The sequence below is a fragment of the Armigeres subalbatus genome, chromosome 3, assembly GCF_024139115.2.
Source record: "Armigeres subalbatus isolate Guangzhou_Male chromosome 3, GZ_Asu_2, whole genome shotgun sequence".
NCBI lineage: Eukaryota > Metazoa > Arthropoda > Insecta > Diptera > Culicidae > Armigeres > Armigeres subalbatus.
In genome coordinates this window covers 418,133,489-418,155,578 of record NC_085141.1, presented here as the reverse complement: position 1 = coordinate 418,155,578, position 22,090 = coordinate 418,133,489, and the positions used below count along the sequence as shown (strand labels likewise).

At 40.0% G+C, this 22,090-nt stretch overlaps 1 long non-coding RNA gene across 1 annotated transcript; it reads left to right on the top strand.

Annotated features, from left to right (window-relative positions):
- The first annotated feature begins 15,323 nt into the window (after nt 1-15,323).
- On the top strand, nt 15,324-16,372 carry LOC134224315 (uncharacterized). Its single transcript, XR_009982901.1, has 3 exons — nt 15,324-15,707; nt 15,762-15,828; nt 15,913-16,372. It is a non-coding gene; the product is annotated as an uncharacterized LOC134224315 (long non-coding RNA).
- Nucleotides 16,373-22,090: the final 5,718 nt, after the last annotated feature.

Below are 22,090 nucleotides of genomic sequence, written 5' to 3'. Positions count from 1 at the left end.
CGCTACTGTACTGGGAATACATACACATAAAGACGAGTTTCACCTGCCATTCACAAACAATTCACGAATTTCTCGGCAACACTTATCACATAACATAACCAACACTTACAAGCTCGTAGTTCTACCGTCGCCGCCACACACCATTTCCTTGCACACCGCCAAAGATGGGCATAAGCACGCGTCTTTTAGAAACCCCGAAGGATTACGCAGGTCCTCCTCAAACATGATCCAAGTTTCATATTCGTAGAGGTCTAATAAGCGTTTTGTACATGATACATTTGGTACGAAGGTGAATCTTAGTAGAACCGACAGAGATTATATGTCTTTGTGGATAATATTATTGTTAACTGTACTATTGTATAAAATGGTGGCGTCACAAGGTTCTAATGAGTTGGTCTGATCCCTATCGTGGATCTTTTTCTATTTATGTCCTTTTGGTGGGCTGGAAGTAGCTAGGGAGTGAGCGCTAGTTAACTCATTAAAGACTGAAATTTACTTCAGTCCCTCCGCTAGAGCGAGTCTCTTGACAAATTGTAGTTCTGCTGCACCCGATGACAAGCTACAGGTACCAGCATCATGGTTCGTACATGAAACTAGCTAAAACATTTAATTTGATTACTAAAGCAAACATTTTATAATAATGTAGCTAGCATACCTATTATGGCCACTCCCGGGTCCATCATGGACCCTTTAGCATATTTAAATTCACAAATAAGTTATATAACTAAATTCCTGCCTCCCTGTCCATAACAAATGTATGGAGCTGTTGTCCTTTTAAACGAAGCGACTCAACCCGACGAAAGTTTTCAGACAATAGTCGATTCCAGCGTTTAATTTGGAGTTTTGTTCAGGGGGTCCATACTACGCACGGGGTCCATTACTAGCACACACTCCCTAGTTTTTTCGCAGAATAGTCGGACTGAACGAATGCAGAGAGGAAAAGTTTGACTTGGCACATGGCCCAAAAACGATAGAATAGCAGGCCATATTGAGAGTTGACGTCAAGTCATTGTCAACGGAGATGCTATCGACTGAGTTACTGAATCACAAGAAATTTTTTCAGCTTCACAGTCTCGACGCAATCAAACAATTACTTATTTTCTATTTACCGACGTTTCGATGTTGTTTTACATTCCCTGAAATCCCTGAAGAAGATGTAATTAAATGGAAAGTACTAAACTCGTCGTAGGCGGTTTGGAGTAGTCATCAACACGACAAAGGCGAAGTACATGATAAGAAAAGGCTCAAGACTGTCGTAATCTGAAAAAGTGACGTATACGCCATTTTCCAAAAATGGTGTTAACGAGTAGTACTCATCGAGCTCTTTAACAGAAAAATGGAAAACATGCATGTTGTAAATTGGCGCATACGTCACTTTTTCAGATTACGGCAGAAGAGAAGAGAACATGAGCCACCCACCAGGATCCGTATGTATCCGTGGTCTCGAAACCGATGTGGTCGAAGAATTCGTGTACTTGGGCTCACCAGTAGAGAAAGTCGAAGACGCATCGTGGCTGGAAACCGTACATACTTTGAACTCCACAAGACGCTCCGAACGAATAGGGTTTGCCGCCGTACCAAACTGTAGTCCAGTAGTCCTGAATTTTCTAGGGAATAATAAAAAAGTACTCTGTGGATCTTCTAAAGGAAGAATTGCATTGTAATTTCCTAATAAATAGTTTTCCAAGAAAGGCTTCAGCATATATAGATTTCAATAGTCTATAGAAATTTTAGACACAAACCCAAGTTGACGACGTGCTCGCTTCACAACTTCTTCTTAGTGTTACTTGAACATCAGCTCGGCATCGGGAATAACTTAAAGATCTTGAACAGAATAAACATGGCTTAGCAGTTCATAACCGATTACGTAGTTATGATTGAGCGGGCACTTGTTTCGATCGAAACTTACGACGGAGCACTTTAACACGCTTAAAGTCATGTGATTGGCCCAACACCAGTCGAGAAGCGATATTTAGGAGCTCCTGCAGCTTGATGCAAAATGATGATTTATCGACGACAACATATATTTTCATTATGTCTGCATATAATATGCCCTAGCCTTTGCCAAAATTGAGGAATATATCAATGAAGAACTCAGAAAGTAACTCGAGACATCATGGAAGTCTTGGTTGATTAGGTGGATACTTTGATAAGAACTGCCGGACAGTTTGGAAATCTTACAACATGGATTTGGAACGCAAATGGAAGACAAATACTCAGAGGACATAATTGGGTTGATACCGCGACTAGGGTCATCATGGAAGTTGTGGTTGATTCGGTAGACCAATTGATTCAAAACTTCAGGACAATTCGGAGATCCTACAATATCTCATACACCGGGATTTGAGACGCAAATGAAAGACAAATTCTCTAAGGACATATTGGCTTGAAAACGCGGCTGGTGACATCGTGGAAGTCGTCGTTGATTCGGTAGACCATTTTATTAAAAAAAAAACAGGACAACTCGGAGATTCTAGAACATCATAGTTTATTATCATACATGTTTCCTTTATAGTTTAGATTAAATTTAACAAGTTCACAGGACCTGTCATAAGACGAGTTTGAACAATCCCATTGAATTCCACCACTTAATTGTATCCTGACAGATACGTATTTCGACCTCAACAGTAAGGCCGTCTTCAGTGTCTTGTACTTGACTCGACTTTACGAGTTTACGAGTCGAGTCAAGTACAAGACACTGAAGACGGCCTTACTGTTGAGGTCGAAATACGTATCTGTCAGGATACAATTAAGTGGTGGAATTCAATGGGATTGTTCAAACTCGTCTTATGACAGGTGAAAACATTCCACTAAAAAGCTCAAAATAATTTTCTTATCAAGTTCACAGGAGACAATATGCTTTTAAACATTTTCTGTAGTTTCATACACCCTGAAGTATAAGGCGGTTTGATCAGGCACCGAATTATCACAATATGCATAAAAGAGATGTTAAAGGTGATGTTTTTTATACGTTAAGTCAATATTTTCATAATCTCTAGATGGAGAGAGAATATCATTTTCGGTAATAAAATATGAATATATCACCAAAATTGCATTTTAATAAATCCGTTGCTGTACTCCCACATCTTTAGCGAAGAGTTGAACACCCCTGAACACAATATTTTGTAATTCTCAGAAACTAGATGAGATGGCTAAGAACACGGTGAAAAACCTGAGAAATTCTCCATTAGCGGATCGGCCGGTCGTCGAAATTTAGTTTTACTTTGTGCGGAAGGCAAAACGATCGGCCGGTCGCCATAATTTTGTTCTGCTTTGCGCGGGTGAGTAAATAAATCAGAAAGTGAAAGTTTGTTTCTTGTCCAGTCGTGTTTCTCCAGTAAGCGGATCGACCGGTCGTTGAAATTTGGTTTTGCTTTGTGCGGAAGGCAAAACGATCGGCCGGTCGTCGTAATTTTGTTCTGATTTGTTCACCCGCGCAGGGTGAGTGAATAAATCAGAAAGTGAAAGTTTCAGACAGCGAGAGTTTCCCATCCCATAGATCGCATCACTTACCGAAGTGAATCCAGATAAATTATCCTTTGCTACTAAAACGATATCCTATCCCAAGACAATCGTGGAGATGCAGAGGTATACTCGGTCTCTAGTAGCAACGAGAGTCGGACTAACAATCCTTTCCTTCCTATATGACCGTAAGGACGTGGCCGGCGCCGTTATTGACTTTAGATATTTGAGCTCCCGAAACGTGTACATTGAGAATGGGTAGCTAGTTCCAAGCCCCATTTATTGTGTTCTCTGTACAATTTCGCAAGTTCTAGTCAATCACGGAGTAGCAACTACGAATTGTGCGGTCATAATGCTCATGCTCATGCTCATGAAAAACGACTAAAATATAGCCACTTGTCTCAGTATCCATTGGCTACACTTTCGCTGATGAGATGAATATTTGTTCAGTGAGATGGAAAACGGAAAAGCTCCCATATATAAATTTTAAAAAGTAAATCAACATAAATAGTGAAATCTGTTTTTAAAAGCGTATTTGTATCAGAGAAAATTACCATTATGTATTTATCCTTCTATCAAAATGCACCGTCAGATTACTTTTGTATGAATATTTTCCGCTAAAATGCAACCCCACCTGAAAATAAATTTGTCCATAGTTGTGCAACAGAACACGGCATACCTCATAGATAGAATGGACCGAATGCATTCACTTGACTCAAAACCGACGACGGTTTCTACCAAACCGGAACGAAATTTTGAAACAGACAAAATCGAAAGGTTCGCGCCACGCAACTTGCCAGTCGGTCGCCGCGCAGGCTGGCTGTCGTAATCGCCCCTGGAACGGAAATAGGCGATAGAGCAACGAAGCGAGAAGAAAAAAGGTCAACCTTACGTTCGATGTTTGGCCCTCTTATTTATTGGACGCGGACGACGACGACGACGGTGGTATTTCAGGGCATTTAAAACGCACCGAAAGGGAAATTCTGTGAGAACAATAGCAAAGGTATTCGGCGAGCGAAAAGGACAGAGTCGAACACCATGCCACGATAGAGATAGCGAAAGTTTAAATAGGTATCTGGAATGGGTGCAAGTCAACATGAAAAACCGGGCACTACGCACGTAGGTTGAGGTCTGATGTGCGGCGTTGAGCTTAGAATCGGCGACGCAACAGCACAAGGTGGTTTTTATTAGACTGAACAGGAAGCTTGGGCTTGAATAGATATTATATTGCTTTACTCACCAGGCGCACATAAAATGTCAGCTTATTTGTAGCCGATATTGCCCCATATTCTGGGTCAGTGAGGTGCGTACATTTAATGCTGTGCAGTAGGAAGGCTGCTAGTCGCATGCTCGAGCTACCGAACACGCAGCCGCAAGGGTTGGTTTAATGTCCACTTGATGAGTTTTAATACCAGATCGGGTGCTTTGAAAGTTGATCTTATTGGTAGTTTATGAGTGAACTAGAATCAGATCGTTTATGACCGGCACCTGTGTAAAATATTTTATAGCAACCGTGTAAAGTCGGCAAAGTTTGATTAGCTGCTAAACCCGTGTGAAGTGGACGCGTAATTATTTACTACTGATTCTCATATTGTCGGTGATTGAAGTAATTTGAAATTGAAAGCACTTTGTAATCATATTAAATATACGTTGCTTATCAGAGCTAATAACACCTAATGCAACGTACTATCTGCTTTAAATAAGATAATTTTGGACATTACTGTTCTTAATCCCTTACTGAGAATTCAAATTTTATATCTTAGATGTTTTATCATTTCATGTCTTTTTGCGATGACGCTATATACCTAGATGTACTTTTGTACAATGACTTTAGTCCAAAGAAGAATTAAAATAGCTAAGAGAAAACAATGATTTGACGACCTTTACTCTCAAAACAGGTTAGCATCATTTCGTTAACACTAACCTACGATTACATTTTATAAACATTTTTTTTTGTAAAACGCCTCGCTTTTCCATCTCGCCAAGATTCAGAGCATAACTTACGACTTTGCCCCAAATGCAACCAATAATGATTAACTGGACACCGGTCTGGGCGGCGAAGAAACTGCCGCTACAATGCTTCTCCTATACTGTTGTGTGCCATACCGATTTGTACGTCATGCACCGAACCATGCAATGCTGATGGAAAAAGAAAAAGGGTAAACGACTCGTTAATAAATAAGTTCCATCTAATTTAAATTCATCCTCGGTAATGTCTCTCTCTCTCCCTTCGTTTCTCGCGCACCCAGCCCCTGGATTGAGCAGCCTGCCCTATTGCATCAATCTTGCGTTTCTTGGTAATTCATTCATTTAAAGTAGGTATGCCTTCCCTTCGCTTGACTGCAGCCGGTCGTAGCCTTCTCTCGTGCTGTACTTAAGTTCTTCACACCGCTGCGCTGCTAGCACGCTGGAGTAGTGCGCAATGTTGTGACGTTTACTTTTTTGCTACATTTGAAAAATAAAACCGACGCTTCAGGTGAGGATTTACAACAATCACAAAAATTGGCAGGGGTCAAATTCATCTAAAATCTATTTATTTAGACACAACACTTCTGTCAAGACCGGTCATCGCACGGAACATGCTACAATTTAATTAATTTCCAACCTTATGACGAAAATAAAGCAACTGGCAGAAACAATTGTTTATACCCCGTTTGACGCAGTTCGAGAGTGAGCTTTAAAATATACACGTTCTGAGAGTGAGTAAAGTTTTAAGCTAACAGGAAACTTTCGCTCATGAAAGCTCAAGAGTGTTTCGCTCTCCCGCTCTGCATTGCACCACGCGGCGAATGTTTTAAGTCAGTGACTCATTTCAATGGACGAGAAACCTATGTTTACGTTATACTGTGATGCGTGACCTACGCGAAAGGTATCGTTCTTTTGCCTGTCTCGTACACCAGGGATATGAAAAACCAAAATTGATAGAAAGCCCGGAGTTCTTACTACTAATCGATTTAGCTGACGAATTGTTTTAGCTAATTTTATTTGATAATTATCCAATATGTACATGCATTCATCTCTTAGACTAGGTGTTCCGTGTTTGATTAACGTTATCATCCTTATGCTTTGATACATTTTTTAGCTAATAATAACTGATACATTTCAATGAATCGCCTGCTTTGAGCGTGGTTACAGCGGCACACTAGGAGTTAACTTTTGGAAATCAGTATGGCGAAAGGCATCTAATGTTTAATATCTCTAAAATAAGCACCTTAATCAAAAAAATATTTGGTAGGCGTAGTAGAGGACACCATCCTTCATTATCGGTACCAAATAGTTTTCCATGAAAAGCTCCTAATTTTAAGAAAACCCACGTTAGATGTCTTTCGCCATACAAATTTCTGGCGGTTAACTCATGCTGGCTATTTTGCGCATATACTATAGCGCCTGGATATGGTAGCGGCGGGTAGAAAATCAGCCACTGTCAATAATTCATTGCCACTTGCAGTTAAGATTTTTCCACTGGTTGAATTGAACCAAGTAATAATTATAATGTTTTTAACTTGAACTAAACTTGACCTAATTAATACTAAGGGTACAAAGAGCTAGCCGTTGCAATAGAAGATTGCAACGATTTTTGTCTTAAATTGTAAATTAATTTATTAGATATTTGTTACAATGTCTCAATATTAAACATTCTATGAAACCGTCTAAGACGAGTTTAGTGCTCTCCATTTAATTTCCCTACGTTTTGTTATCTTTGCAGATACGTATTTCAACCGCAACTGTGTGCTCGTATTCAGTGTCTCGTACTTGACTCGACTTATTTATCTGCAAAGATAACAAAACGTAGTGGAATTAAATGGAGAGTACTAGACTCGTCTTAGACGGTTGAATACATTCCACTAAAAAGAGCTTAAAATATTGTTTTCATTCTATGAAATTGATTGATACTATACCAGGGAAGCAACATCAGAATCATGAGTCTTCTTTCTGGTATTGCAGCAACGATTTAGGGTCAATTGGCCGAATGTCGTTTGGCCGAATGCCATTTGGCCGAAAGGGTCAATTGGCCGAACGCCGCGCCGATTGGCCGAATAGTTGAAAAACATTTTCTTAATAAGTGTGTGAAGGAAGAAGAAATAAGCAAGGAGGAAGAACGAAGAAGGAAGGAGGAAGAAGGAAGCAGGAAAAAGGAAGAAGGAAGAAAGTAGAAGGAGATGGAAGGAGAAAGAAGGATGTAGGAAGCAGGAAGAAGGAAAAAGGAAGAAGGAAGAAAGAAGAAAGAAAAATAAAGAAGGAAAAAGGAAGAAGGAAAAGGGAAGAAGGAAAAAGAAAGAAGGAAGAAGAAATAATGAAGAAGGAAGAAAGAAGAAGGAAAAAAGAAGGAAGCGGAAGGAAGTAGAAAGAAGGAAGAAGGGAGCAGGAAGGAGGAAGAAAGAAAAAAGAAAAGGGAAGAAGGAAGAAAGTAGAAGGAGATGGAAGGAGTAAGAGGGAAGAAAGAGGAAGTAAGAAAGAAGAGGAAAAAAAAACCAGATTAATCCACCTAGCGGTGATGATGCCTTTCTCGTACGGTAAAAAATAGTATTTTGGGCGAGATTTTGGGCATTACTTCTGAGCCCGATCCGGCCAATTTTCAATAGGAAATAATAAGACAAGATTCTGCGTCGAATGCAACCTGTTGCGAGGAAATCGGTTGAGGGTTAGTGCATTAAATGTGAGCTTGACTTTTTACGCGCTTTTTAATGAGAAATAATATTTTGGCCATAACTACCAAGCCCATTGTCCGATCCGTCCAATTTTCAAAAGGAAACACTGGGGCAGAATACTGCGTCGAATGCCTTAACGTATACTTAGTATACGAGAAAGGCAAAAAGAAAGCGGAAGGGAGTATAAAGAAGGAATAAAGGAGAAGGGAGAAGGATGGAGGAAGAAGGATGAAGGAAGAAGGATGAAGGAAGAAGGGAGAGGTAGAAAGGAAGAAGGAAAAAGGAAGAAGGAAAACGGGAGAAGGAATAAAGAAGAAGAGAGAATGAAGAAGGAAGAGGTAAAAAAGAAGCAGGAAGAAGGAAATGGGAAGAAGAATAAAGGAAGAGGGAAGGAGTTCTCTGTTCTCAGTTCACTTTTCTCCTTCCACTTTTTACTTCTCATTTTCTACTTCTCATTACTCACTTCTCAATACTGACTATTCACTACTTGTAATCTGAGGTCAAATTTTGTAACTATTCGGCCAAATGGCATTCACACAAATGGGGTTTGGCCAAACGGCATTCGGCAAAATGGCCTGAAACCGCAGCAACTAGTTCATATTGGCACAACATACAACATGGATGATCTAAAAAAATGTTTGTAAATCAAAAATTAGTTTTCAAGACAAAGTTTTGACTTTCTGTTTATAAGTGGATATAGACACTTAATATATTTGTTACCTTTGGTTTGGATGCCTTCAATGTGATTTTTGAAGATTAATTTTTGATCTAACAGAAGTGACTAGAATAAGAACATCCCATAAAAAAATTGAAATTTTTCCATTGGAAATTGCCAATAATTAAATCAGGGTATAAGTAAAAAATAAATATGAATTTTTCACAAAAATGCAAATTTTCCATAAACAATTAAAAAAAATCTACAAAAAAAATGCTTAATTAGGATTTGGATTTTAGGATTTTTCAAGAATTTTTGTTAATTTCCAAAAGGGTTTCAAACTCGGATCTAATTTTGAGATATTATTGTCAAAGTTAGTGTTCTTCAGAATATCGAAACGTTATTTAATTTTTTTTTCCGCAAATCTCGCCAGATAACTTTCAAAGCATTCTTTGGTTTTATTGTCTTCTCTTCTCATGTAAGATCGTGTTTCTATTGCAGCTGAAGATCATAGTAAAAAATAATGAAGATGAATTTAATTTCCCATTTGGGAAATTCAATGCTTCTCACTTCGAAGACGTGTATCAATAGTAGTTGATTCAATTTATGCCATTCAAGTTGATCGAACGTAGAATGAGATGGATATGGGATCATTTCCCTTACACATCGAGGTAATATCCGGTGGTCGGAGTGAACGAAGGATTCCAGTTGGAGGGTCACCGAAAGATTACTTCTAGCGATCGCCAAGAATAATGTTGGTTGAACATGCCTCTCATGGGATCACAAGGGGAGCGGGTCATTTGGAATAAACTCATTTGGCATAATGCCATTTGGCATAACGGTCATTTGGCATAATTGACAACAGCGACAAAAGTGAGGACCATTTGGCATGATTTTGTGTGTCCATAAAATAACTTACTAGACTCAGTGGTGCAGAAAAAAATCTTGGAATAGTGAATGTTACATAACAAAATACATAATCCTTTCGAAGAAAGCATACATTACCCGAGTATGAAGCAATGATAAAATATAATTCTCAATTGAAAATAAAGTATCTATCGGGATGCGTTTGTCTGGGTTAAAGCAACGGTGGATGTGATCCCTTCTGCAAAAGTGGGCAATGGTGGATGTGATCCTTTTTTTTTAAAGTAGTCGATTGTTTGAATTAAGGCAATGGTGGATGTGATCCCTTCTTTAAAAATAAGCGCTTTCCCAGATTATGGAAATGGTGGAGGCAATCTCTTTTTTAAAAGTAGGCATTTGCTCGGATTAAGGAAATGGTTAATATTACCCCTTCTTAAAAAGGAGATTCATTTTCATTTATTTAGTTTACATCTAAACAGATAACACTGAATTAACAATTTGACGCCACAATGCACGGTTCGAGGCCGCATCTCTCCATCCTCGGATACGCCCCACGCTCGCCAAGTCGTTTTGCACCTGGTCTGCCCATCTCGCTCGCTGCGCTCCACGCCGTCTCGTACCTGCCGAATCGGAAGCGAACACCATGTTTGCAGGGTTGCTGTCCGGCATTCTTGCAACATGTCCTGCCCATCGTACCCTTCCGGCTTTAGCTACCTTCTGGATACTGGGTTCGCCGTAGAGTTGGGCGAGCTCATGGTTCATTCTTCGCCGCCACATACCGTCTTCTTGCACACCGCCAAAGATGGTCCTAAGCACCCGTCTCTCGAATACTCCGAGTGCTTGCAAGTCCTCCTCGAGCATTGTCCATGTTTCATGTCCGTAGAGGACAACCGGTCTTATTAGCGTCTTGTACATGACACATTTGGTGCGGTGGCGAATCTTTTTCGACCGCAGTTTCTTCTGGAGCCCGTAGTAGGCCCGACTTCCACAGATGATGTGCCTTCGTATTTCACGACTAACGTTGTTGTCAGCCGTTAGCAAGGATCCGAGGTAGACGAATTCCTCGACCACCTCGAAGGTATCCCCGTCTATCGTAACACTGCTTCCCAGGCGGGCCCTGTCCCGCTCGGTTCCGCCCACAAGCATGTACTTTGTTAAAAAGGAGATGCATGCTCTGATTAAGGCAATGCTGGATGTGATCCCTTCTTTAATTGTAGACGCCGGCTTGGATTGAGGTAATGGTGAATGTGATTCCTTCTTTAAAATTAGGCGTTTGCTCGAATTACGACAATTGTGGATGCGATCTTTTCTATAAATTAGGGCATTCGCTCGGCATAAGGCGATGGTGGATGTGACCCCCACTTTAGAAATAGGTGCTTAACCGGATTGAGGCGCGTGCTCGGATTAAGGCAGGGGTGTATATGATCACTTCTTGAAAAGTAGGCACTTGCCCGAATTAGGGCAATGGTGGATGTGATTCCTTATCTTTAAACGTAGGCGTTTAAGGCGCGGAGTGGACCATATTGTCACGCTCCGTATCATTCTGGAGCAGGTCAACGAATTCCAAGAGTTGCTCTACTTGGTATTTATTGACTACGAAAAAGCTTTCGAACGTCTCAATCACGAGAATATGTGGGGCGTCCTGAGACGCAAGGGGGTTCCTGAGAAAATCATCGGCCTCATCGAGGCACAGTACGAGACCTTTACGTGTGGGGTCTTGTCCGACCCTATCCGGGTCGTTGCTGGTGTGAGGCAAGGATGTATTCTATCACCGTTACTGTTCCTCATCGTAATCGACGAGATTCTGATAGGTGCGATTGACCGTGAACTAAACCGCGAGCTGCTATGGCAGCCTCTAACCATGGCTGATAACGTTGCACTCCTTGCTCATGGGGCGGCGTTCTGATATGCAGAATAAGCTCAACGACCTTGCCGAGTGCTCCTCTTCGGCAGGCTTAGTCATCAACGTCAACAAAACCAAATCGTTGGATGTAAACACGGTGACCCCTTCCAGTTTCACAGTAGCCGGGCAACCAGTGGAGAATGTTGAAAGCTTCCAATATCATGGTATCCAAATGGCGTCAGACGGCGGTACCAAGATCGACATAGGCGCACGGATCAAGAAAGGCAGCAAGGCTGCCTTTGCGAATTTAAGAATTATCTGGAAAAACAGGCAGATAAGTGAACGCACCAAAATACGAATTATCAACGTGAAACCTGTAATGTTATACGCTAGCGAAACATGGTGTGTATCAGTGGAGAACACTCAACGGCTGCAAGTGTTCATCAACAGATGCCTGCGGTATATAATTCGAGCCTGGTGGCCTCACAACTGGATCTCAAACAACGAGCCCCATCGTCGTTGTCACCAGAGGCCGATAGCAACAGAAATTCGGGATCGGAAATGGGGCTGGGTCGGCCACACTCTATGTAGGGGCGGAAACGAAATCTGTGAACCAGCATTAGACTGGAACCCAGCAGCAGAGGCAGACCCAGAGGCTCATGGCGGGAAAGCCTCAATAAAGAAATAAAAGAAGTCGACCGAAATCTAACCTGACAACAGGTTAAAGCGATAGCTGGACATCACTTGGGATGGAGATCTTTCAAGTCGGCCTTTTGCACCACCGGAGGTGTACATGACCTATAACTAACTAAAATTAAAAACTGTGGAAATGCAAATAGAACACTAAGTTGAAAAAAAGAAAAAACTTCGATACAATCATTCATCTTTTAGTCAAAGATCATTTGACGAGTTCATTCATGAATCGCGAAAAATTGCCATCACATTCCAACGTTTATGTTTTTCAATCGACTGTAGCGATGTAACTAATTGTTGCCGAATCGATATGCTGGATTTACAGATCGACAAATGCGGCCAATGACTGGCATATGCTGGCTAAGCAAAAGTCACTTCAGGAACCTACCATAAAGTGGTATGTAAATACTTTGTATGCCAAGTAATTTCAAGTTCCGGATTGCCACATAAAAGGGGTCTGGCCAGCCAGAAGAAGTAAGATATTGCCTGCAGATCATCTTCAAACACTAGCACCGCCATGCGGATGAATTCCAAAACAAAATGTCCTTCCATATTGGCTATTACCAACCGAACAACTTCGTATACTTCTTTAGAAGACGGCACCTTTCCAAATCTCACATATTGCGAGATATCTTACCTTTCAAGTAATTTATCGCACACTAGAGCCGCCAAGTGGTTGATTTCTAAACTAAACTTACCTTTATCATAATCGTTCTTATTACCTGAACAACTTTGTAGAAGACAACAGCTTTCTAAATCCTAGAAATTTCGAGGTATCTGGCAAAACATGGTGCTAGAAACTTTCATCTATCACTCCGTATCATCGGATTCCCGGAGGTTGCTTCAGTAAATGGTTCCGGAGTCACCCAATTATGGCTACAAATAGCCGAAAATCATGTTGTTGGCTGCAGGATAAGTGAATTGAGGAATTCACGTTTGTTTCATGACAACATTTGATCTAGATAAAAAAAAGTGGCAGCAGAAATTCCACTGATTAATAAGTTGCCGTGTAAATATTTATTTAAGATGTGTTATTATTCATTATATTTTCTTAAAACGCTTTCCATTTTCAAGTGAATTCAATTCAACAAAAGAAGGTACAGTTCAACCTTTATCTGTCACTCACATTTTCCAGTTTTTTCTGCTCCCAACACACTTCTTTCATCTGCGCAATGCTGTCTGCACGTATGACTCACCGCAGTTCAAGAAGGTTAATGTTCCTTAACGCTGAACATGTTTGATTTTTATTACCCCGTTCGTTCAAATTCAAAAGAGACATGTTTTGATCGTTTGAATTGAAGAAAGAAACTTGTTCAACAATCATACTCATCACATCATTCCGGAAACCTGCATGTACATAGTTACCAAAAATTCAGATAAGCCTCCATGGGGTCCGTTACATAAATCAAGCGATCTGCTGCCGCTGCAAAGCCATGCATTATTTTAGTTCAGACGCGAAAACCTCGCAAATTACTCCCCCACAACGGCCGTTCCTTACGGCTCGGTGTTTGCGACCGATCCAGATGGTTACTCAGGTGCAGCAGCAACGAATAGGGTCTGCTATTTTTTTTCCTCCAAACCATTCCAACTCGAACGATTGTTGATCGGTGAGGCCATGGTGGATGATGACGACCGCCTTCGACCAGCTGGCCGAACGCGAGATCTATTGTGGCGATTGAATGTTGAAGTGGGTTGGCAAGAAAGCACACGGGAAAGCCTCCCTGCGCCGCATCAGACGTTGTATTGTTGCCGGATTGGATATGGATATCGAGCAGCCGACGACTGCGACGCCGGTGATCCATATTCCTGATGCTAGTGTTCTGCAAGCTACGGATCATTGTAAATTGTTTTGATGAATCTTATTGATGCCTTGTTTCCGTTGAATCTCATTATTAGTTCTTGATGAAACTCTAATTAAAACATAAAATTATATACAAACCATACAAAACAACCTGATCATTAACAACAGGCTTGGAAACCACTGTGTTCCAAGAAAATTGATATTGTTCCATTTTTGCGCTTTTTGTTTGCTCCATGGCTATCGAACCAGCACTCAACAATTACATTTTAATAACCCGAGCATAACGAGTGATGGAATTTCAATGGTTTATGCTGAGCGGTTAACCGGACCATCGACTGGTAATACACTGTTGGTTGTTTGCAGGCACAGAAGCAAAGCTCATTCGATTAATTCGTGAAGGGTTCGTTCTATGCCGGATTGGACTTCGTAGCAGAGCGCAATGAAATTAGATGGTTTGGGGTTTGTTGCGCTTCACGCTTCACCATCAATAAGGCCTATCGAAGTCAGCGAAGCTCGGAAGCGTTGAGAATTGTTTGACGATTGCCTACTGAATAAATTGAAGAAAGCATTTTAATGACGGTAATCAAATTAGCCAACAGATTTCCAATTTAGGGGAAAAAATAGGTACTCATTTTTGGCCTACGACACATTAATAGGATCATAGCCAAATCGAGAGCAAAATTATGGAATAGCTTGCCATGACTATTTGCTCAATTTTATTTCAATTTCCCTTTATTAGGATTTCCTCAGGTGAAAACTTAAGTCATAATTTTATTTCTCTCAGTTGATTTTCAGGGCTTTATTTTAATCATCAGTAATCAAAAGTTAAACAACATTGTCAATGCTTACTTTATTTTCAAAAACTAAAACACCTAAAAACTAAGAAAACCTAAATATACGAATAAGTGACATCATATTGATAATAATCTTCTTCTTATTATTATTAGCATTAATCCCCACTGTGACATTGCAGTGTTCTCTAAGTACTTCCACAGTTACTGCGAGGTTTCTTAGCCATGTTACCATTTTTGCATTCGTATATCATGAGGCTAACACGATGATACTTTCATGCCCAGGGAAGTAGAGAGAATTTCCAACCCGAAAATTCCTAGACCGGACCGGGAATCGAACCCAGCCATCTTGTAGCAAGTAGCTTTTCGAATAAAAATCGGAAATTAAAATAACTTGAATTTAAATGAAAATTAAAATTAATCAAACTAAATATTAGATTTTATTTAAATTGAATTCGATCAAACCCACCGTGCTTCACACGCGAGTGAGCAAGAGCCCTACCACTTGACATAACAAAATGTAAATGAGTCTCCAACTGAGTGCCTGAATATAGTTCACCTACATATTTCGATTTGGCGGTTGATCTCTCTAGCAATGCAAAAATCGTGCGGGCAGCGACCCCACTAAAATCCTTTCAGGGTCTATTAACCTTTTGCTCGTATCCCTCCCATCCATAAACTTCTGAGCGGGTAGCAAACAGGCTGATTATGACTGTTAGCTAGAATGAGAAAAAAAATAGCGAGAGATGTAATTGTCGAGAGGACGATTCAATAACTCGGCTTATCACGAAAATTCAACTTCGTTGTTTTCTTGATATCCGGTGCCGAAGATCGTGAAAATGGGTTAATCTGAGGATTTGAAAGTCTTTTCTCGATCACTTTGAACTGATTAGTGGAAGAGGCAGCAGTGATTCCGAAGTTGTCCTCGCGCCGTGGTTTGAATATTGAGGTAGAAGTGATTTAAATTCGTTCAATCAGTTTGCTTTAACAAATCCTTTCCCAGATCGTAGATAGCCGTAAAGTATATTTCGTGCAGTGAGAAGGCGTGCAAACACTGCCGAACAAGAAAGGTAAAACGTGTGTGGAATTAGTGTGTGCGATAAAGTTTTAAAACGTGCATGTGCAACGGTTCTTTTAAATTCCTATCTATAAAGGTTCGTGGCCTAAGCTGCATGTGCCCGATCACACCACATCGGACAACGTCATCGCTGACCCCACCATCAGCTTCAGAGGTGTCCTGGGTACGCCCGGAAGAGGGTATCGTACGCCAAAAGCGTGCCCTAGGCAGGGCGAGAACGAGCGACCGTTCACCGAGTTCATTCGCTGCGATTTTCCGCCTAGTTCCGTCGAGGAAAGGCACCCGGCGGGTTCACCTCACCACCCCCCGTTCATCTCCTGTTCATCCGTCATCAGTCGCCGGGCGGCAGCATAAAAAGGTCGTGAGTACTCATTCGTGAATGTAGTGTTGTCCTTGCGCAAGTGACTTTGAGAGCCCGCTACCGAAGGTTGTACCGGTCAGCGTGGCATGAACGAAATAGCATGAACCGTCGCACGAAACCGAGAGATAGGAAAGCACACGATATAGAAACATAACCCCAAACACGCACGTTGACTAGCTAGAGGATAGATGAAGAATGGGAAAGGTAGAAACAAGTAGAAATAGACACTGAATTATATTATAGCGCGCCGCGCCTAAAGTTAGATTCCTAGGACTTGTATAATAAATTGAATTGCACTGAAATAAATGAAGCTTGATGGTAGGACATGGGAAGATGTACGTTTTTAAAATGTCTTATGAGGAGTGAAACTGGTTGAATGTTTTTTTAGGTCACACGGGAGTTCGGTAGTTTTTTAGTATTTTTTATGTATAGGGGAAGTTGGCTCCGAAACCAACTGGAGTACTGCCGAATCGAATACAGGTCAGTACAAAGGGTGAATGGAGAGGCTTGACCGATGATGATAAAACCCCCATTTGTTGAATTTAGCATCGGTCGACGATTGGAACACTTTTTGGTCAATTATATTTTTTTTCGCTATCCTCTTGTTCTATTTGAACAATTGTGGTCAGCCATCTTGTTTCCCGCCCAGAAGTTTGGGAAAATAGGAACCTTCTCCTGAAAGGTCTCGTAGTCGGGCACACTCAACCTTGGTAAATGGTCTCCCCTCGGGAGTGGCGCATAAACCATTATACTTAAAACGGGAACTCGTACGGCTGACGGGCTATAATCTTTAGCATGAACTTGCTTCCCGATGAAATATAAAGTATGCACGACATTATTATAAATTCAGGGAAGCTAAAGGCAGTAATTTTCGAGGAGCAATATGGGATGCTCTTTTGTTATTCCCTCTTTTAAAGAATAAGCCTCCCAGAATCCAAAACTAAATTCACTCGCGTTTTCAAGGGCACGCTGATATAATTGAAATGGCATTTGTGCGTTGCTTCCGTATTGAATGCCCTATTAAAGCGAGTAGATTTAAATTTGGATTCCGGGAGGCTTGTCCCCTTTGTCTGAATGTAAAATATTAAAACTATTAAATTAAGACTTTTACTGCACTGTTTTGTAAATTCAGTCAAAAACTTGTTGAATTTGAAACTAAAAACAAGCTTTATTTGCAATCAGAAATACAGATGAAAATTATTTTTACAAATATTTCTGATTGTGAAGCTACGCCATTCAAATTTAAACTTAAAAGATCGTCTTTCAAACAATTGATCACAAATTTAAATGAACTCAAGGAACTCACTAACAGTAAATCATGAATTCAAATTCCATGGACCAGACTAATCCACAACCCCTGGCATATCCACTGAATGGGAAACTGCGTCATAAAACTATAAAATTTTATTGAATAATTGAATGCTTTAATTTCTCTCCTTCCCCACGACAAAAGTCCATCAATCCAAAACTGCAGGATGAGTATGAAGCATCATCATCCGAGCTTTTCTTCACCCGAAAGACCGAATATTTAAGGCTGGATCCTTTATGGGAATTAGTGCGCTCCGAAAAGTGCTCTGGGATCGGGTGTGTTTCCTTGGAAATCGTGCGAGGTGCGACGAGGCTAGAGACTGAAGTTTGAGTGCCTGATGCATAGAGGTACACGCAATTGAGAAACCGCACCACCAAACAGCACATCGCAGTCTCAGGCAAGCATCCGAATAGTTGCCCTGCCGTGTGGGGATGGGCACTGGGAATTGATGCGATGTGGTTTTCCTGCTGGAGGTTTTTCCACCCGAATGAAGACGGCTGAGAAGTGAACGATGGATCGTGCTCCCTCCGGTTGTTGGTTCGAGACGAGCAGCACTTTCGGCAAAGTTGAGCAATTTAATTAACGAATTTAATACTTGAGAAAATTTTGCAAGTAGGAAAATTTCTCCGGGGAAGAAAAGTGTTACGCTTTTTACGGTCCGGATATAGGTTCGAATATATTCCCTAGGGATTGTAGATGATGCGGCAGGGAAAAGAGATTGATAATATTTGTCGAATTTGATAACCTATTTACTAATGAAAGTCTGCTCTTTGGATCAGGGACAATTTGACTTTCGTGATTCATGCAGTCAAATTTAAAAGCCATTGGTAACAATTTACGATAGACCAACTGATTCTTGTACTGATTCTGATTCTTGTACTTATCATGCTAGTCTATGCCGAAACAATAATGCTGGGTCATTCGGCCGAAGGCCATTAGGCCCAACGGTCATTAGGCCGAATGGCCATTAGGCCGATTGAGAAGTGAGGAGTTAGTAGTTGGAAGTGAGGAAGAAGTAGAACGAAAGAAGAAAGAAGGAAGGAAGAATTAATTAAGAAGAAGAAAGAAGAATGAAGAAAGAAGTAAAAAGGAATGAGGAAGAAGGAATAAGAAAAGAAATAGAAAAAAGAAGGAATAAAGAAAAAAGAGGGAAAATAGAATAAAGCCGAAGGAACAAGAAAAAGGAAGAGAGAAAACATAGAAGAATGAGGAAAAAAGGAAAACGCAAGAAGGAAGACGAAAGAAGGAAGAAGAAAGAGAAATAAAAAATAAGGAAAAAGTAAGATGGAAGAAGAAGGAAAATATAAAGAATAAAAAAATAAAGAAGGAAGAAAGAAGAGAAAAACGGAAGAAAAAGGAAGAAAGAAGAATAAACAGAAAAAAAAGGAAGAAGAAAGAAAAAAATAAAGAAAGAACAAGATAAAAAGAATGAAGGAACAAAGAAGAATGAAGAATAAACAAAAGGAAGAAGAAAGAAGGAAGAAGAAATATGGAAGAAGGAAAAGGGATAAAGATGAAGAATGAATTTCTCATTTTTCACTTTGTGATTTCTGCTCAGTCGGCCTAATGGCCATTCAACCGTCGGCCAAATGATACGTGATGTACTCATAAAATCATAAAAAATCACTGAAATTGAGAAAAATATTTCAACCGTCTAAGACTAATTAAGTACTGTCCATTTAATTCCACCAGTTAATTTTCGTTATCTTTGCAGATACGTATTTCGACCACAACTGTGTGGTCGTCTTCAGTGTCTTGTACTTGACTCGACTCTGAAACTGAAAAATATTTCGTCAAATGGCCTTCAACCTAATGGCTCTCGGCCTAGTGACTTGACACCGTCGAAACTTCCTCTTTTTTTGTTCGGGATGAACCACTGCGTCCATTTCATTGAACTTTTGTAGTATACCCCTGTCATTTGTTTAGTGCATGTCTTTCTGCTCCATTTCTATTGAAAAGAAATGAAGTAGTCGTTTTTTTTTATTCAGATATTTACTTAAGCTTAATGTAAGGCCTCTTTAGATTAAGGTACCGCTATTTATACCTTTCCAGAAACGGCTTATACCAACTCTCAAAGGCGCGCCCCTCAGTTTCGGCTCAACAATAAGTGGGATAATACCGATTTTGACCATGCATCGGTACTGTAGCTCAAACATATGTTTGCTTCTTCTTATGAGTTCCGAATTCGTTTTTGTACAGAGATCTGATTTCATTGCGTTTGGCATTTCTGAATCTCACATTTACACAGAGCTCTAATCAGTCAGATCCACCAAATTCGTATCCTGTATCCTATATCCTAAATACTGAATATGTCCACAAGTAGTGGACGAAATACGTATTTGTGTAGCCACGAAAAAAACAAACTAGTGGAAGTAAAAGGAAGATATTTTTAAAACCGTATAAAAGATTCATTGTAGGTTACAAATATGCAGAATTCGAGTGACGATTGTAGTGCTGATAAAGAAAGGATGTGAAATACAAAAGACAAATGAGACATATAATACAGATAAGAAAAATAATAAAAATAAGACAAATTCCAGAAAAAAAACAAAACAAATAATACAAATAAAACATAGACAAATAAGAGAAATGATAACAATTAGACAAATAATAGGAATAAGACGAATAAAAGAAATAATGTAAATAAGACAAACAAAACAAACTTACTGTTAGTATGACAATGATTTTTTTCGAAAACATAGATTCAGGTCAGCTTTCACATTGATCCTGGTTCAACCGATTGTCGTGAATTTCCAAAAATTCTCTTCTATCGTATTCCATCTAGAATGCAGAATCTTCCGGGAAATTTACCAATATTTTTTCTAGGACCAGGAGCCACCCAGGAGAGCCCTCAAGAACAGACGTCAGAGATGATATGGTTATGCAACCCGTCAGCCTCACGAGTTCCCGGATACAAGTACAAATGGGTTATGCGTTGTTCCCAAAGGAGACCATTTACCGCGATTGTGGGTTGTCTAACCTATAAGACCCTTAAGGGGAGGGTTCAAGTTTTCCCAAGTGACTTGGAGGGAAACGAGTGGAATGGCAGGGGAGCGTGGGGCTTCACGCCTGTAATAAAATATCATGCTCGGACTGATGATTATCACCGACGACGAGAATATTGCCTTTGCGGCCGTTATCATCACCGGAACTCGGCTCCAAAACTCTTCGAACGACCTCGTCCGAACAGGGATCATAATTCTCACGAGCAGAGAATGCTCCCTCACGCTGATTTTCACCGAGAAATCGGTTTGCGGGAAAAGAAAAAAGATGTGATGAGAGATAACCATTTCTCCCTCACCACCAGTGCCGCGATCGCTCGTTTTCTCACTCCTTGCTTTCTTTTCGTGCCATCACCAATTGCCAAAAGAGTGGGCTTTATGAAAAAAACAACCTAATTCTTACATGCTGTCGCTGTGGTGGTATGGTTACAGTGACCGCATCCCATCGCCATTTTTGTTGATGTTCTAGGTTCGAATCCCGTTGCGGTCGTAAAATTTTTGTAATTGCTTACCGAAAATTCGCGAAAAATGAGTGAGGCGTAAAAGTGATGCAACGAAAAAAAAAATTCATCAAGTAGGCATGATTTTCGCTTATCTTCTAGGTTCAATCTAGAGAAATGTTTTTCACTACAATATCCGAAAAAAGATTCTCCTGCGACCCGAAAATTGTTTGATTTCGTATCATCGAAACGAAAAGTACGAACCCTGCGTACGAATGAAAAGCTGTCTGTGGTTGGAATCGGGCTAATTTTTCCAGTAAATGAACCTGACTAATAAAATAAAACGACCAAAACGTGAAAAAAAACTTCTCCCTTCACCTCATCAGATTTCTCTCATTCGACTAGCTGTTCAAACACTTTCTAGCTGTAGTGTAACCATTTATTGAAAGCAGTTCAGTATCAGCTCAACCATTCACAAAGAAAAACAACTCCCTTCTTCATTTCAATTCATCTATTCTTCTCTTGTTTATCGACTACATATTCTTATAGGCCTTTTTTTTTTTTTTTTTTTTTTTTAACTAATTTTATTTGCTAATTATCTAATACATGCATTTATCTCTTAGACTAGGTGTTCCGTGTTTTCTTAACACTATCATCCTTATTTGCTATGTTACGCTTTTAGATATTATTAATACATTTCAATTGCCTCTGGCAGTTACGATATTTCCTCTGGTTGAATTAAACCATGTAGGAATTACAATGTTTTCTACTTAAACTAAACTTAACCTAATTTATACTAAGGGTACAAGGAGCTAATCGTTGCAATAGAAGATTGCAACGATTTTTGTCTAAAATTGGAAATTATTTTGTTGGACATTTGTTGCAATGTCTCAATATTAGAAATTCTATGAAGTTCATTGGTACTATACCACGGAGGCAACTTCAGAATCATTTTCAGAATTTTATTTTGAATCCTCTGAAGTGCCTTCTTTCTGGTATTGCAGCAACTAGTCCATATTGGCACAGCATACAACATGGCTGGTCTAAAAATTTGTTTGTAAATCAAAAGTTTGTTCTTAAGACAAAGTTTTGATTTTCTGTTTATAAGTGGATATAGACACTTAATATATTTGTTACATTTG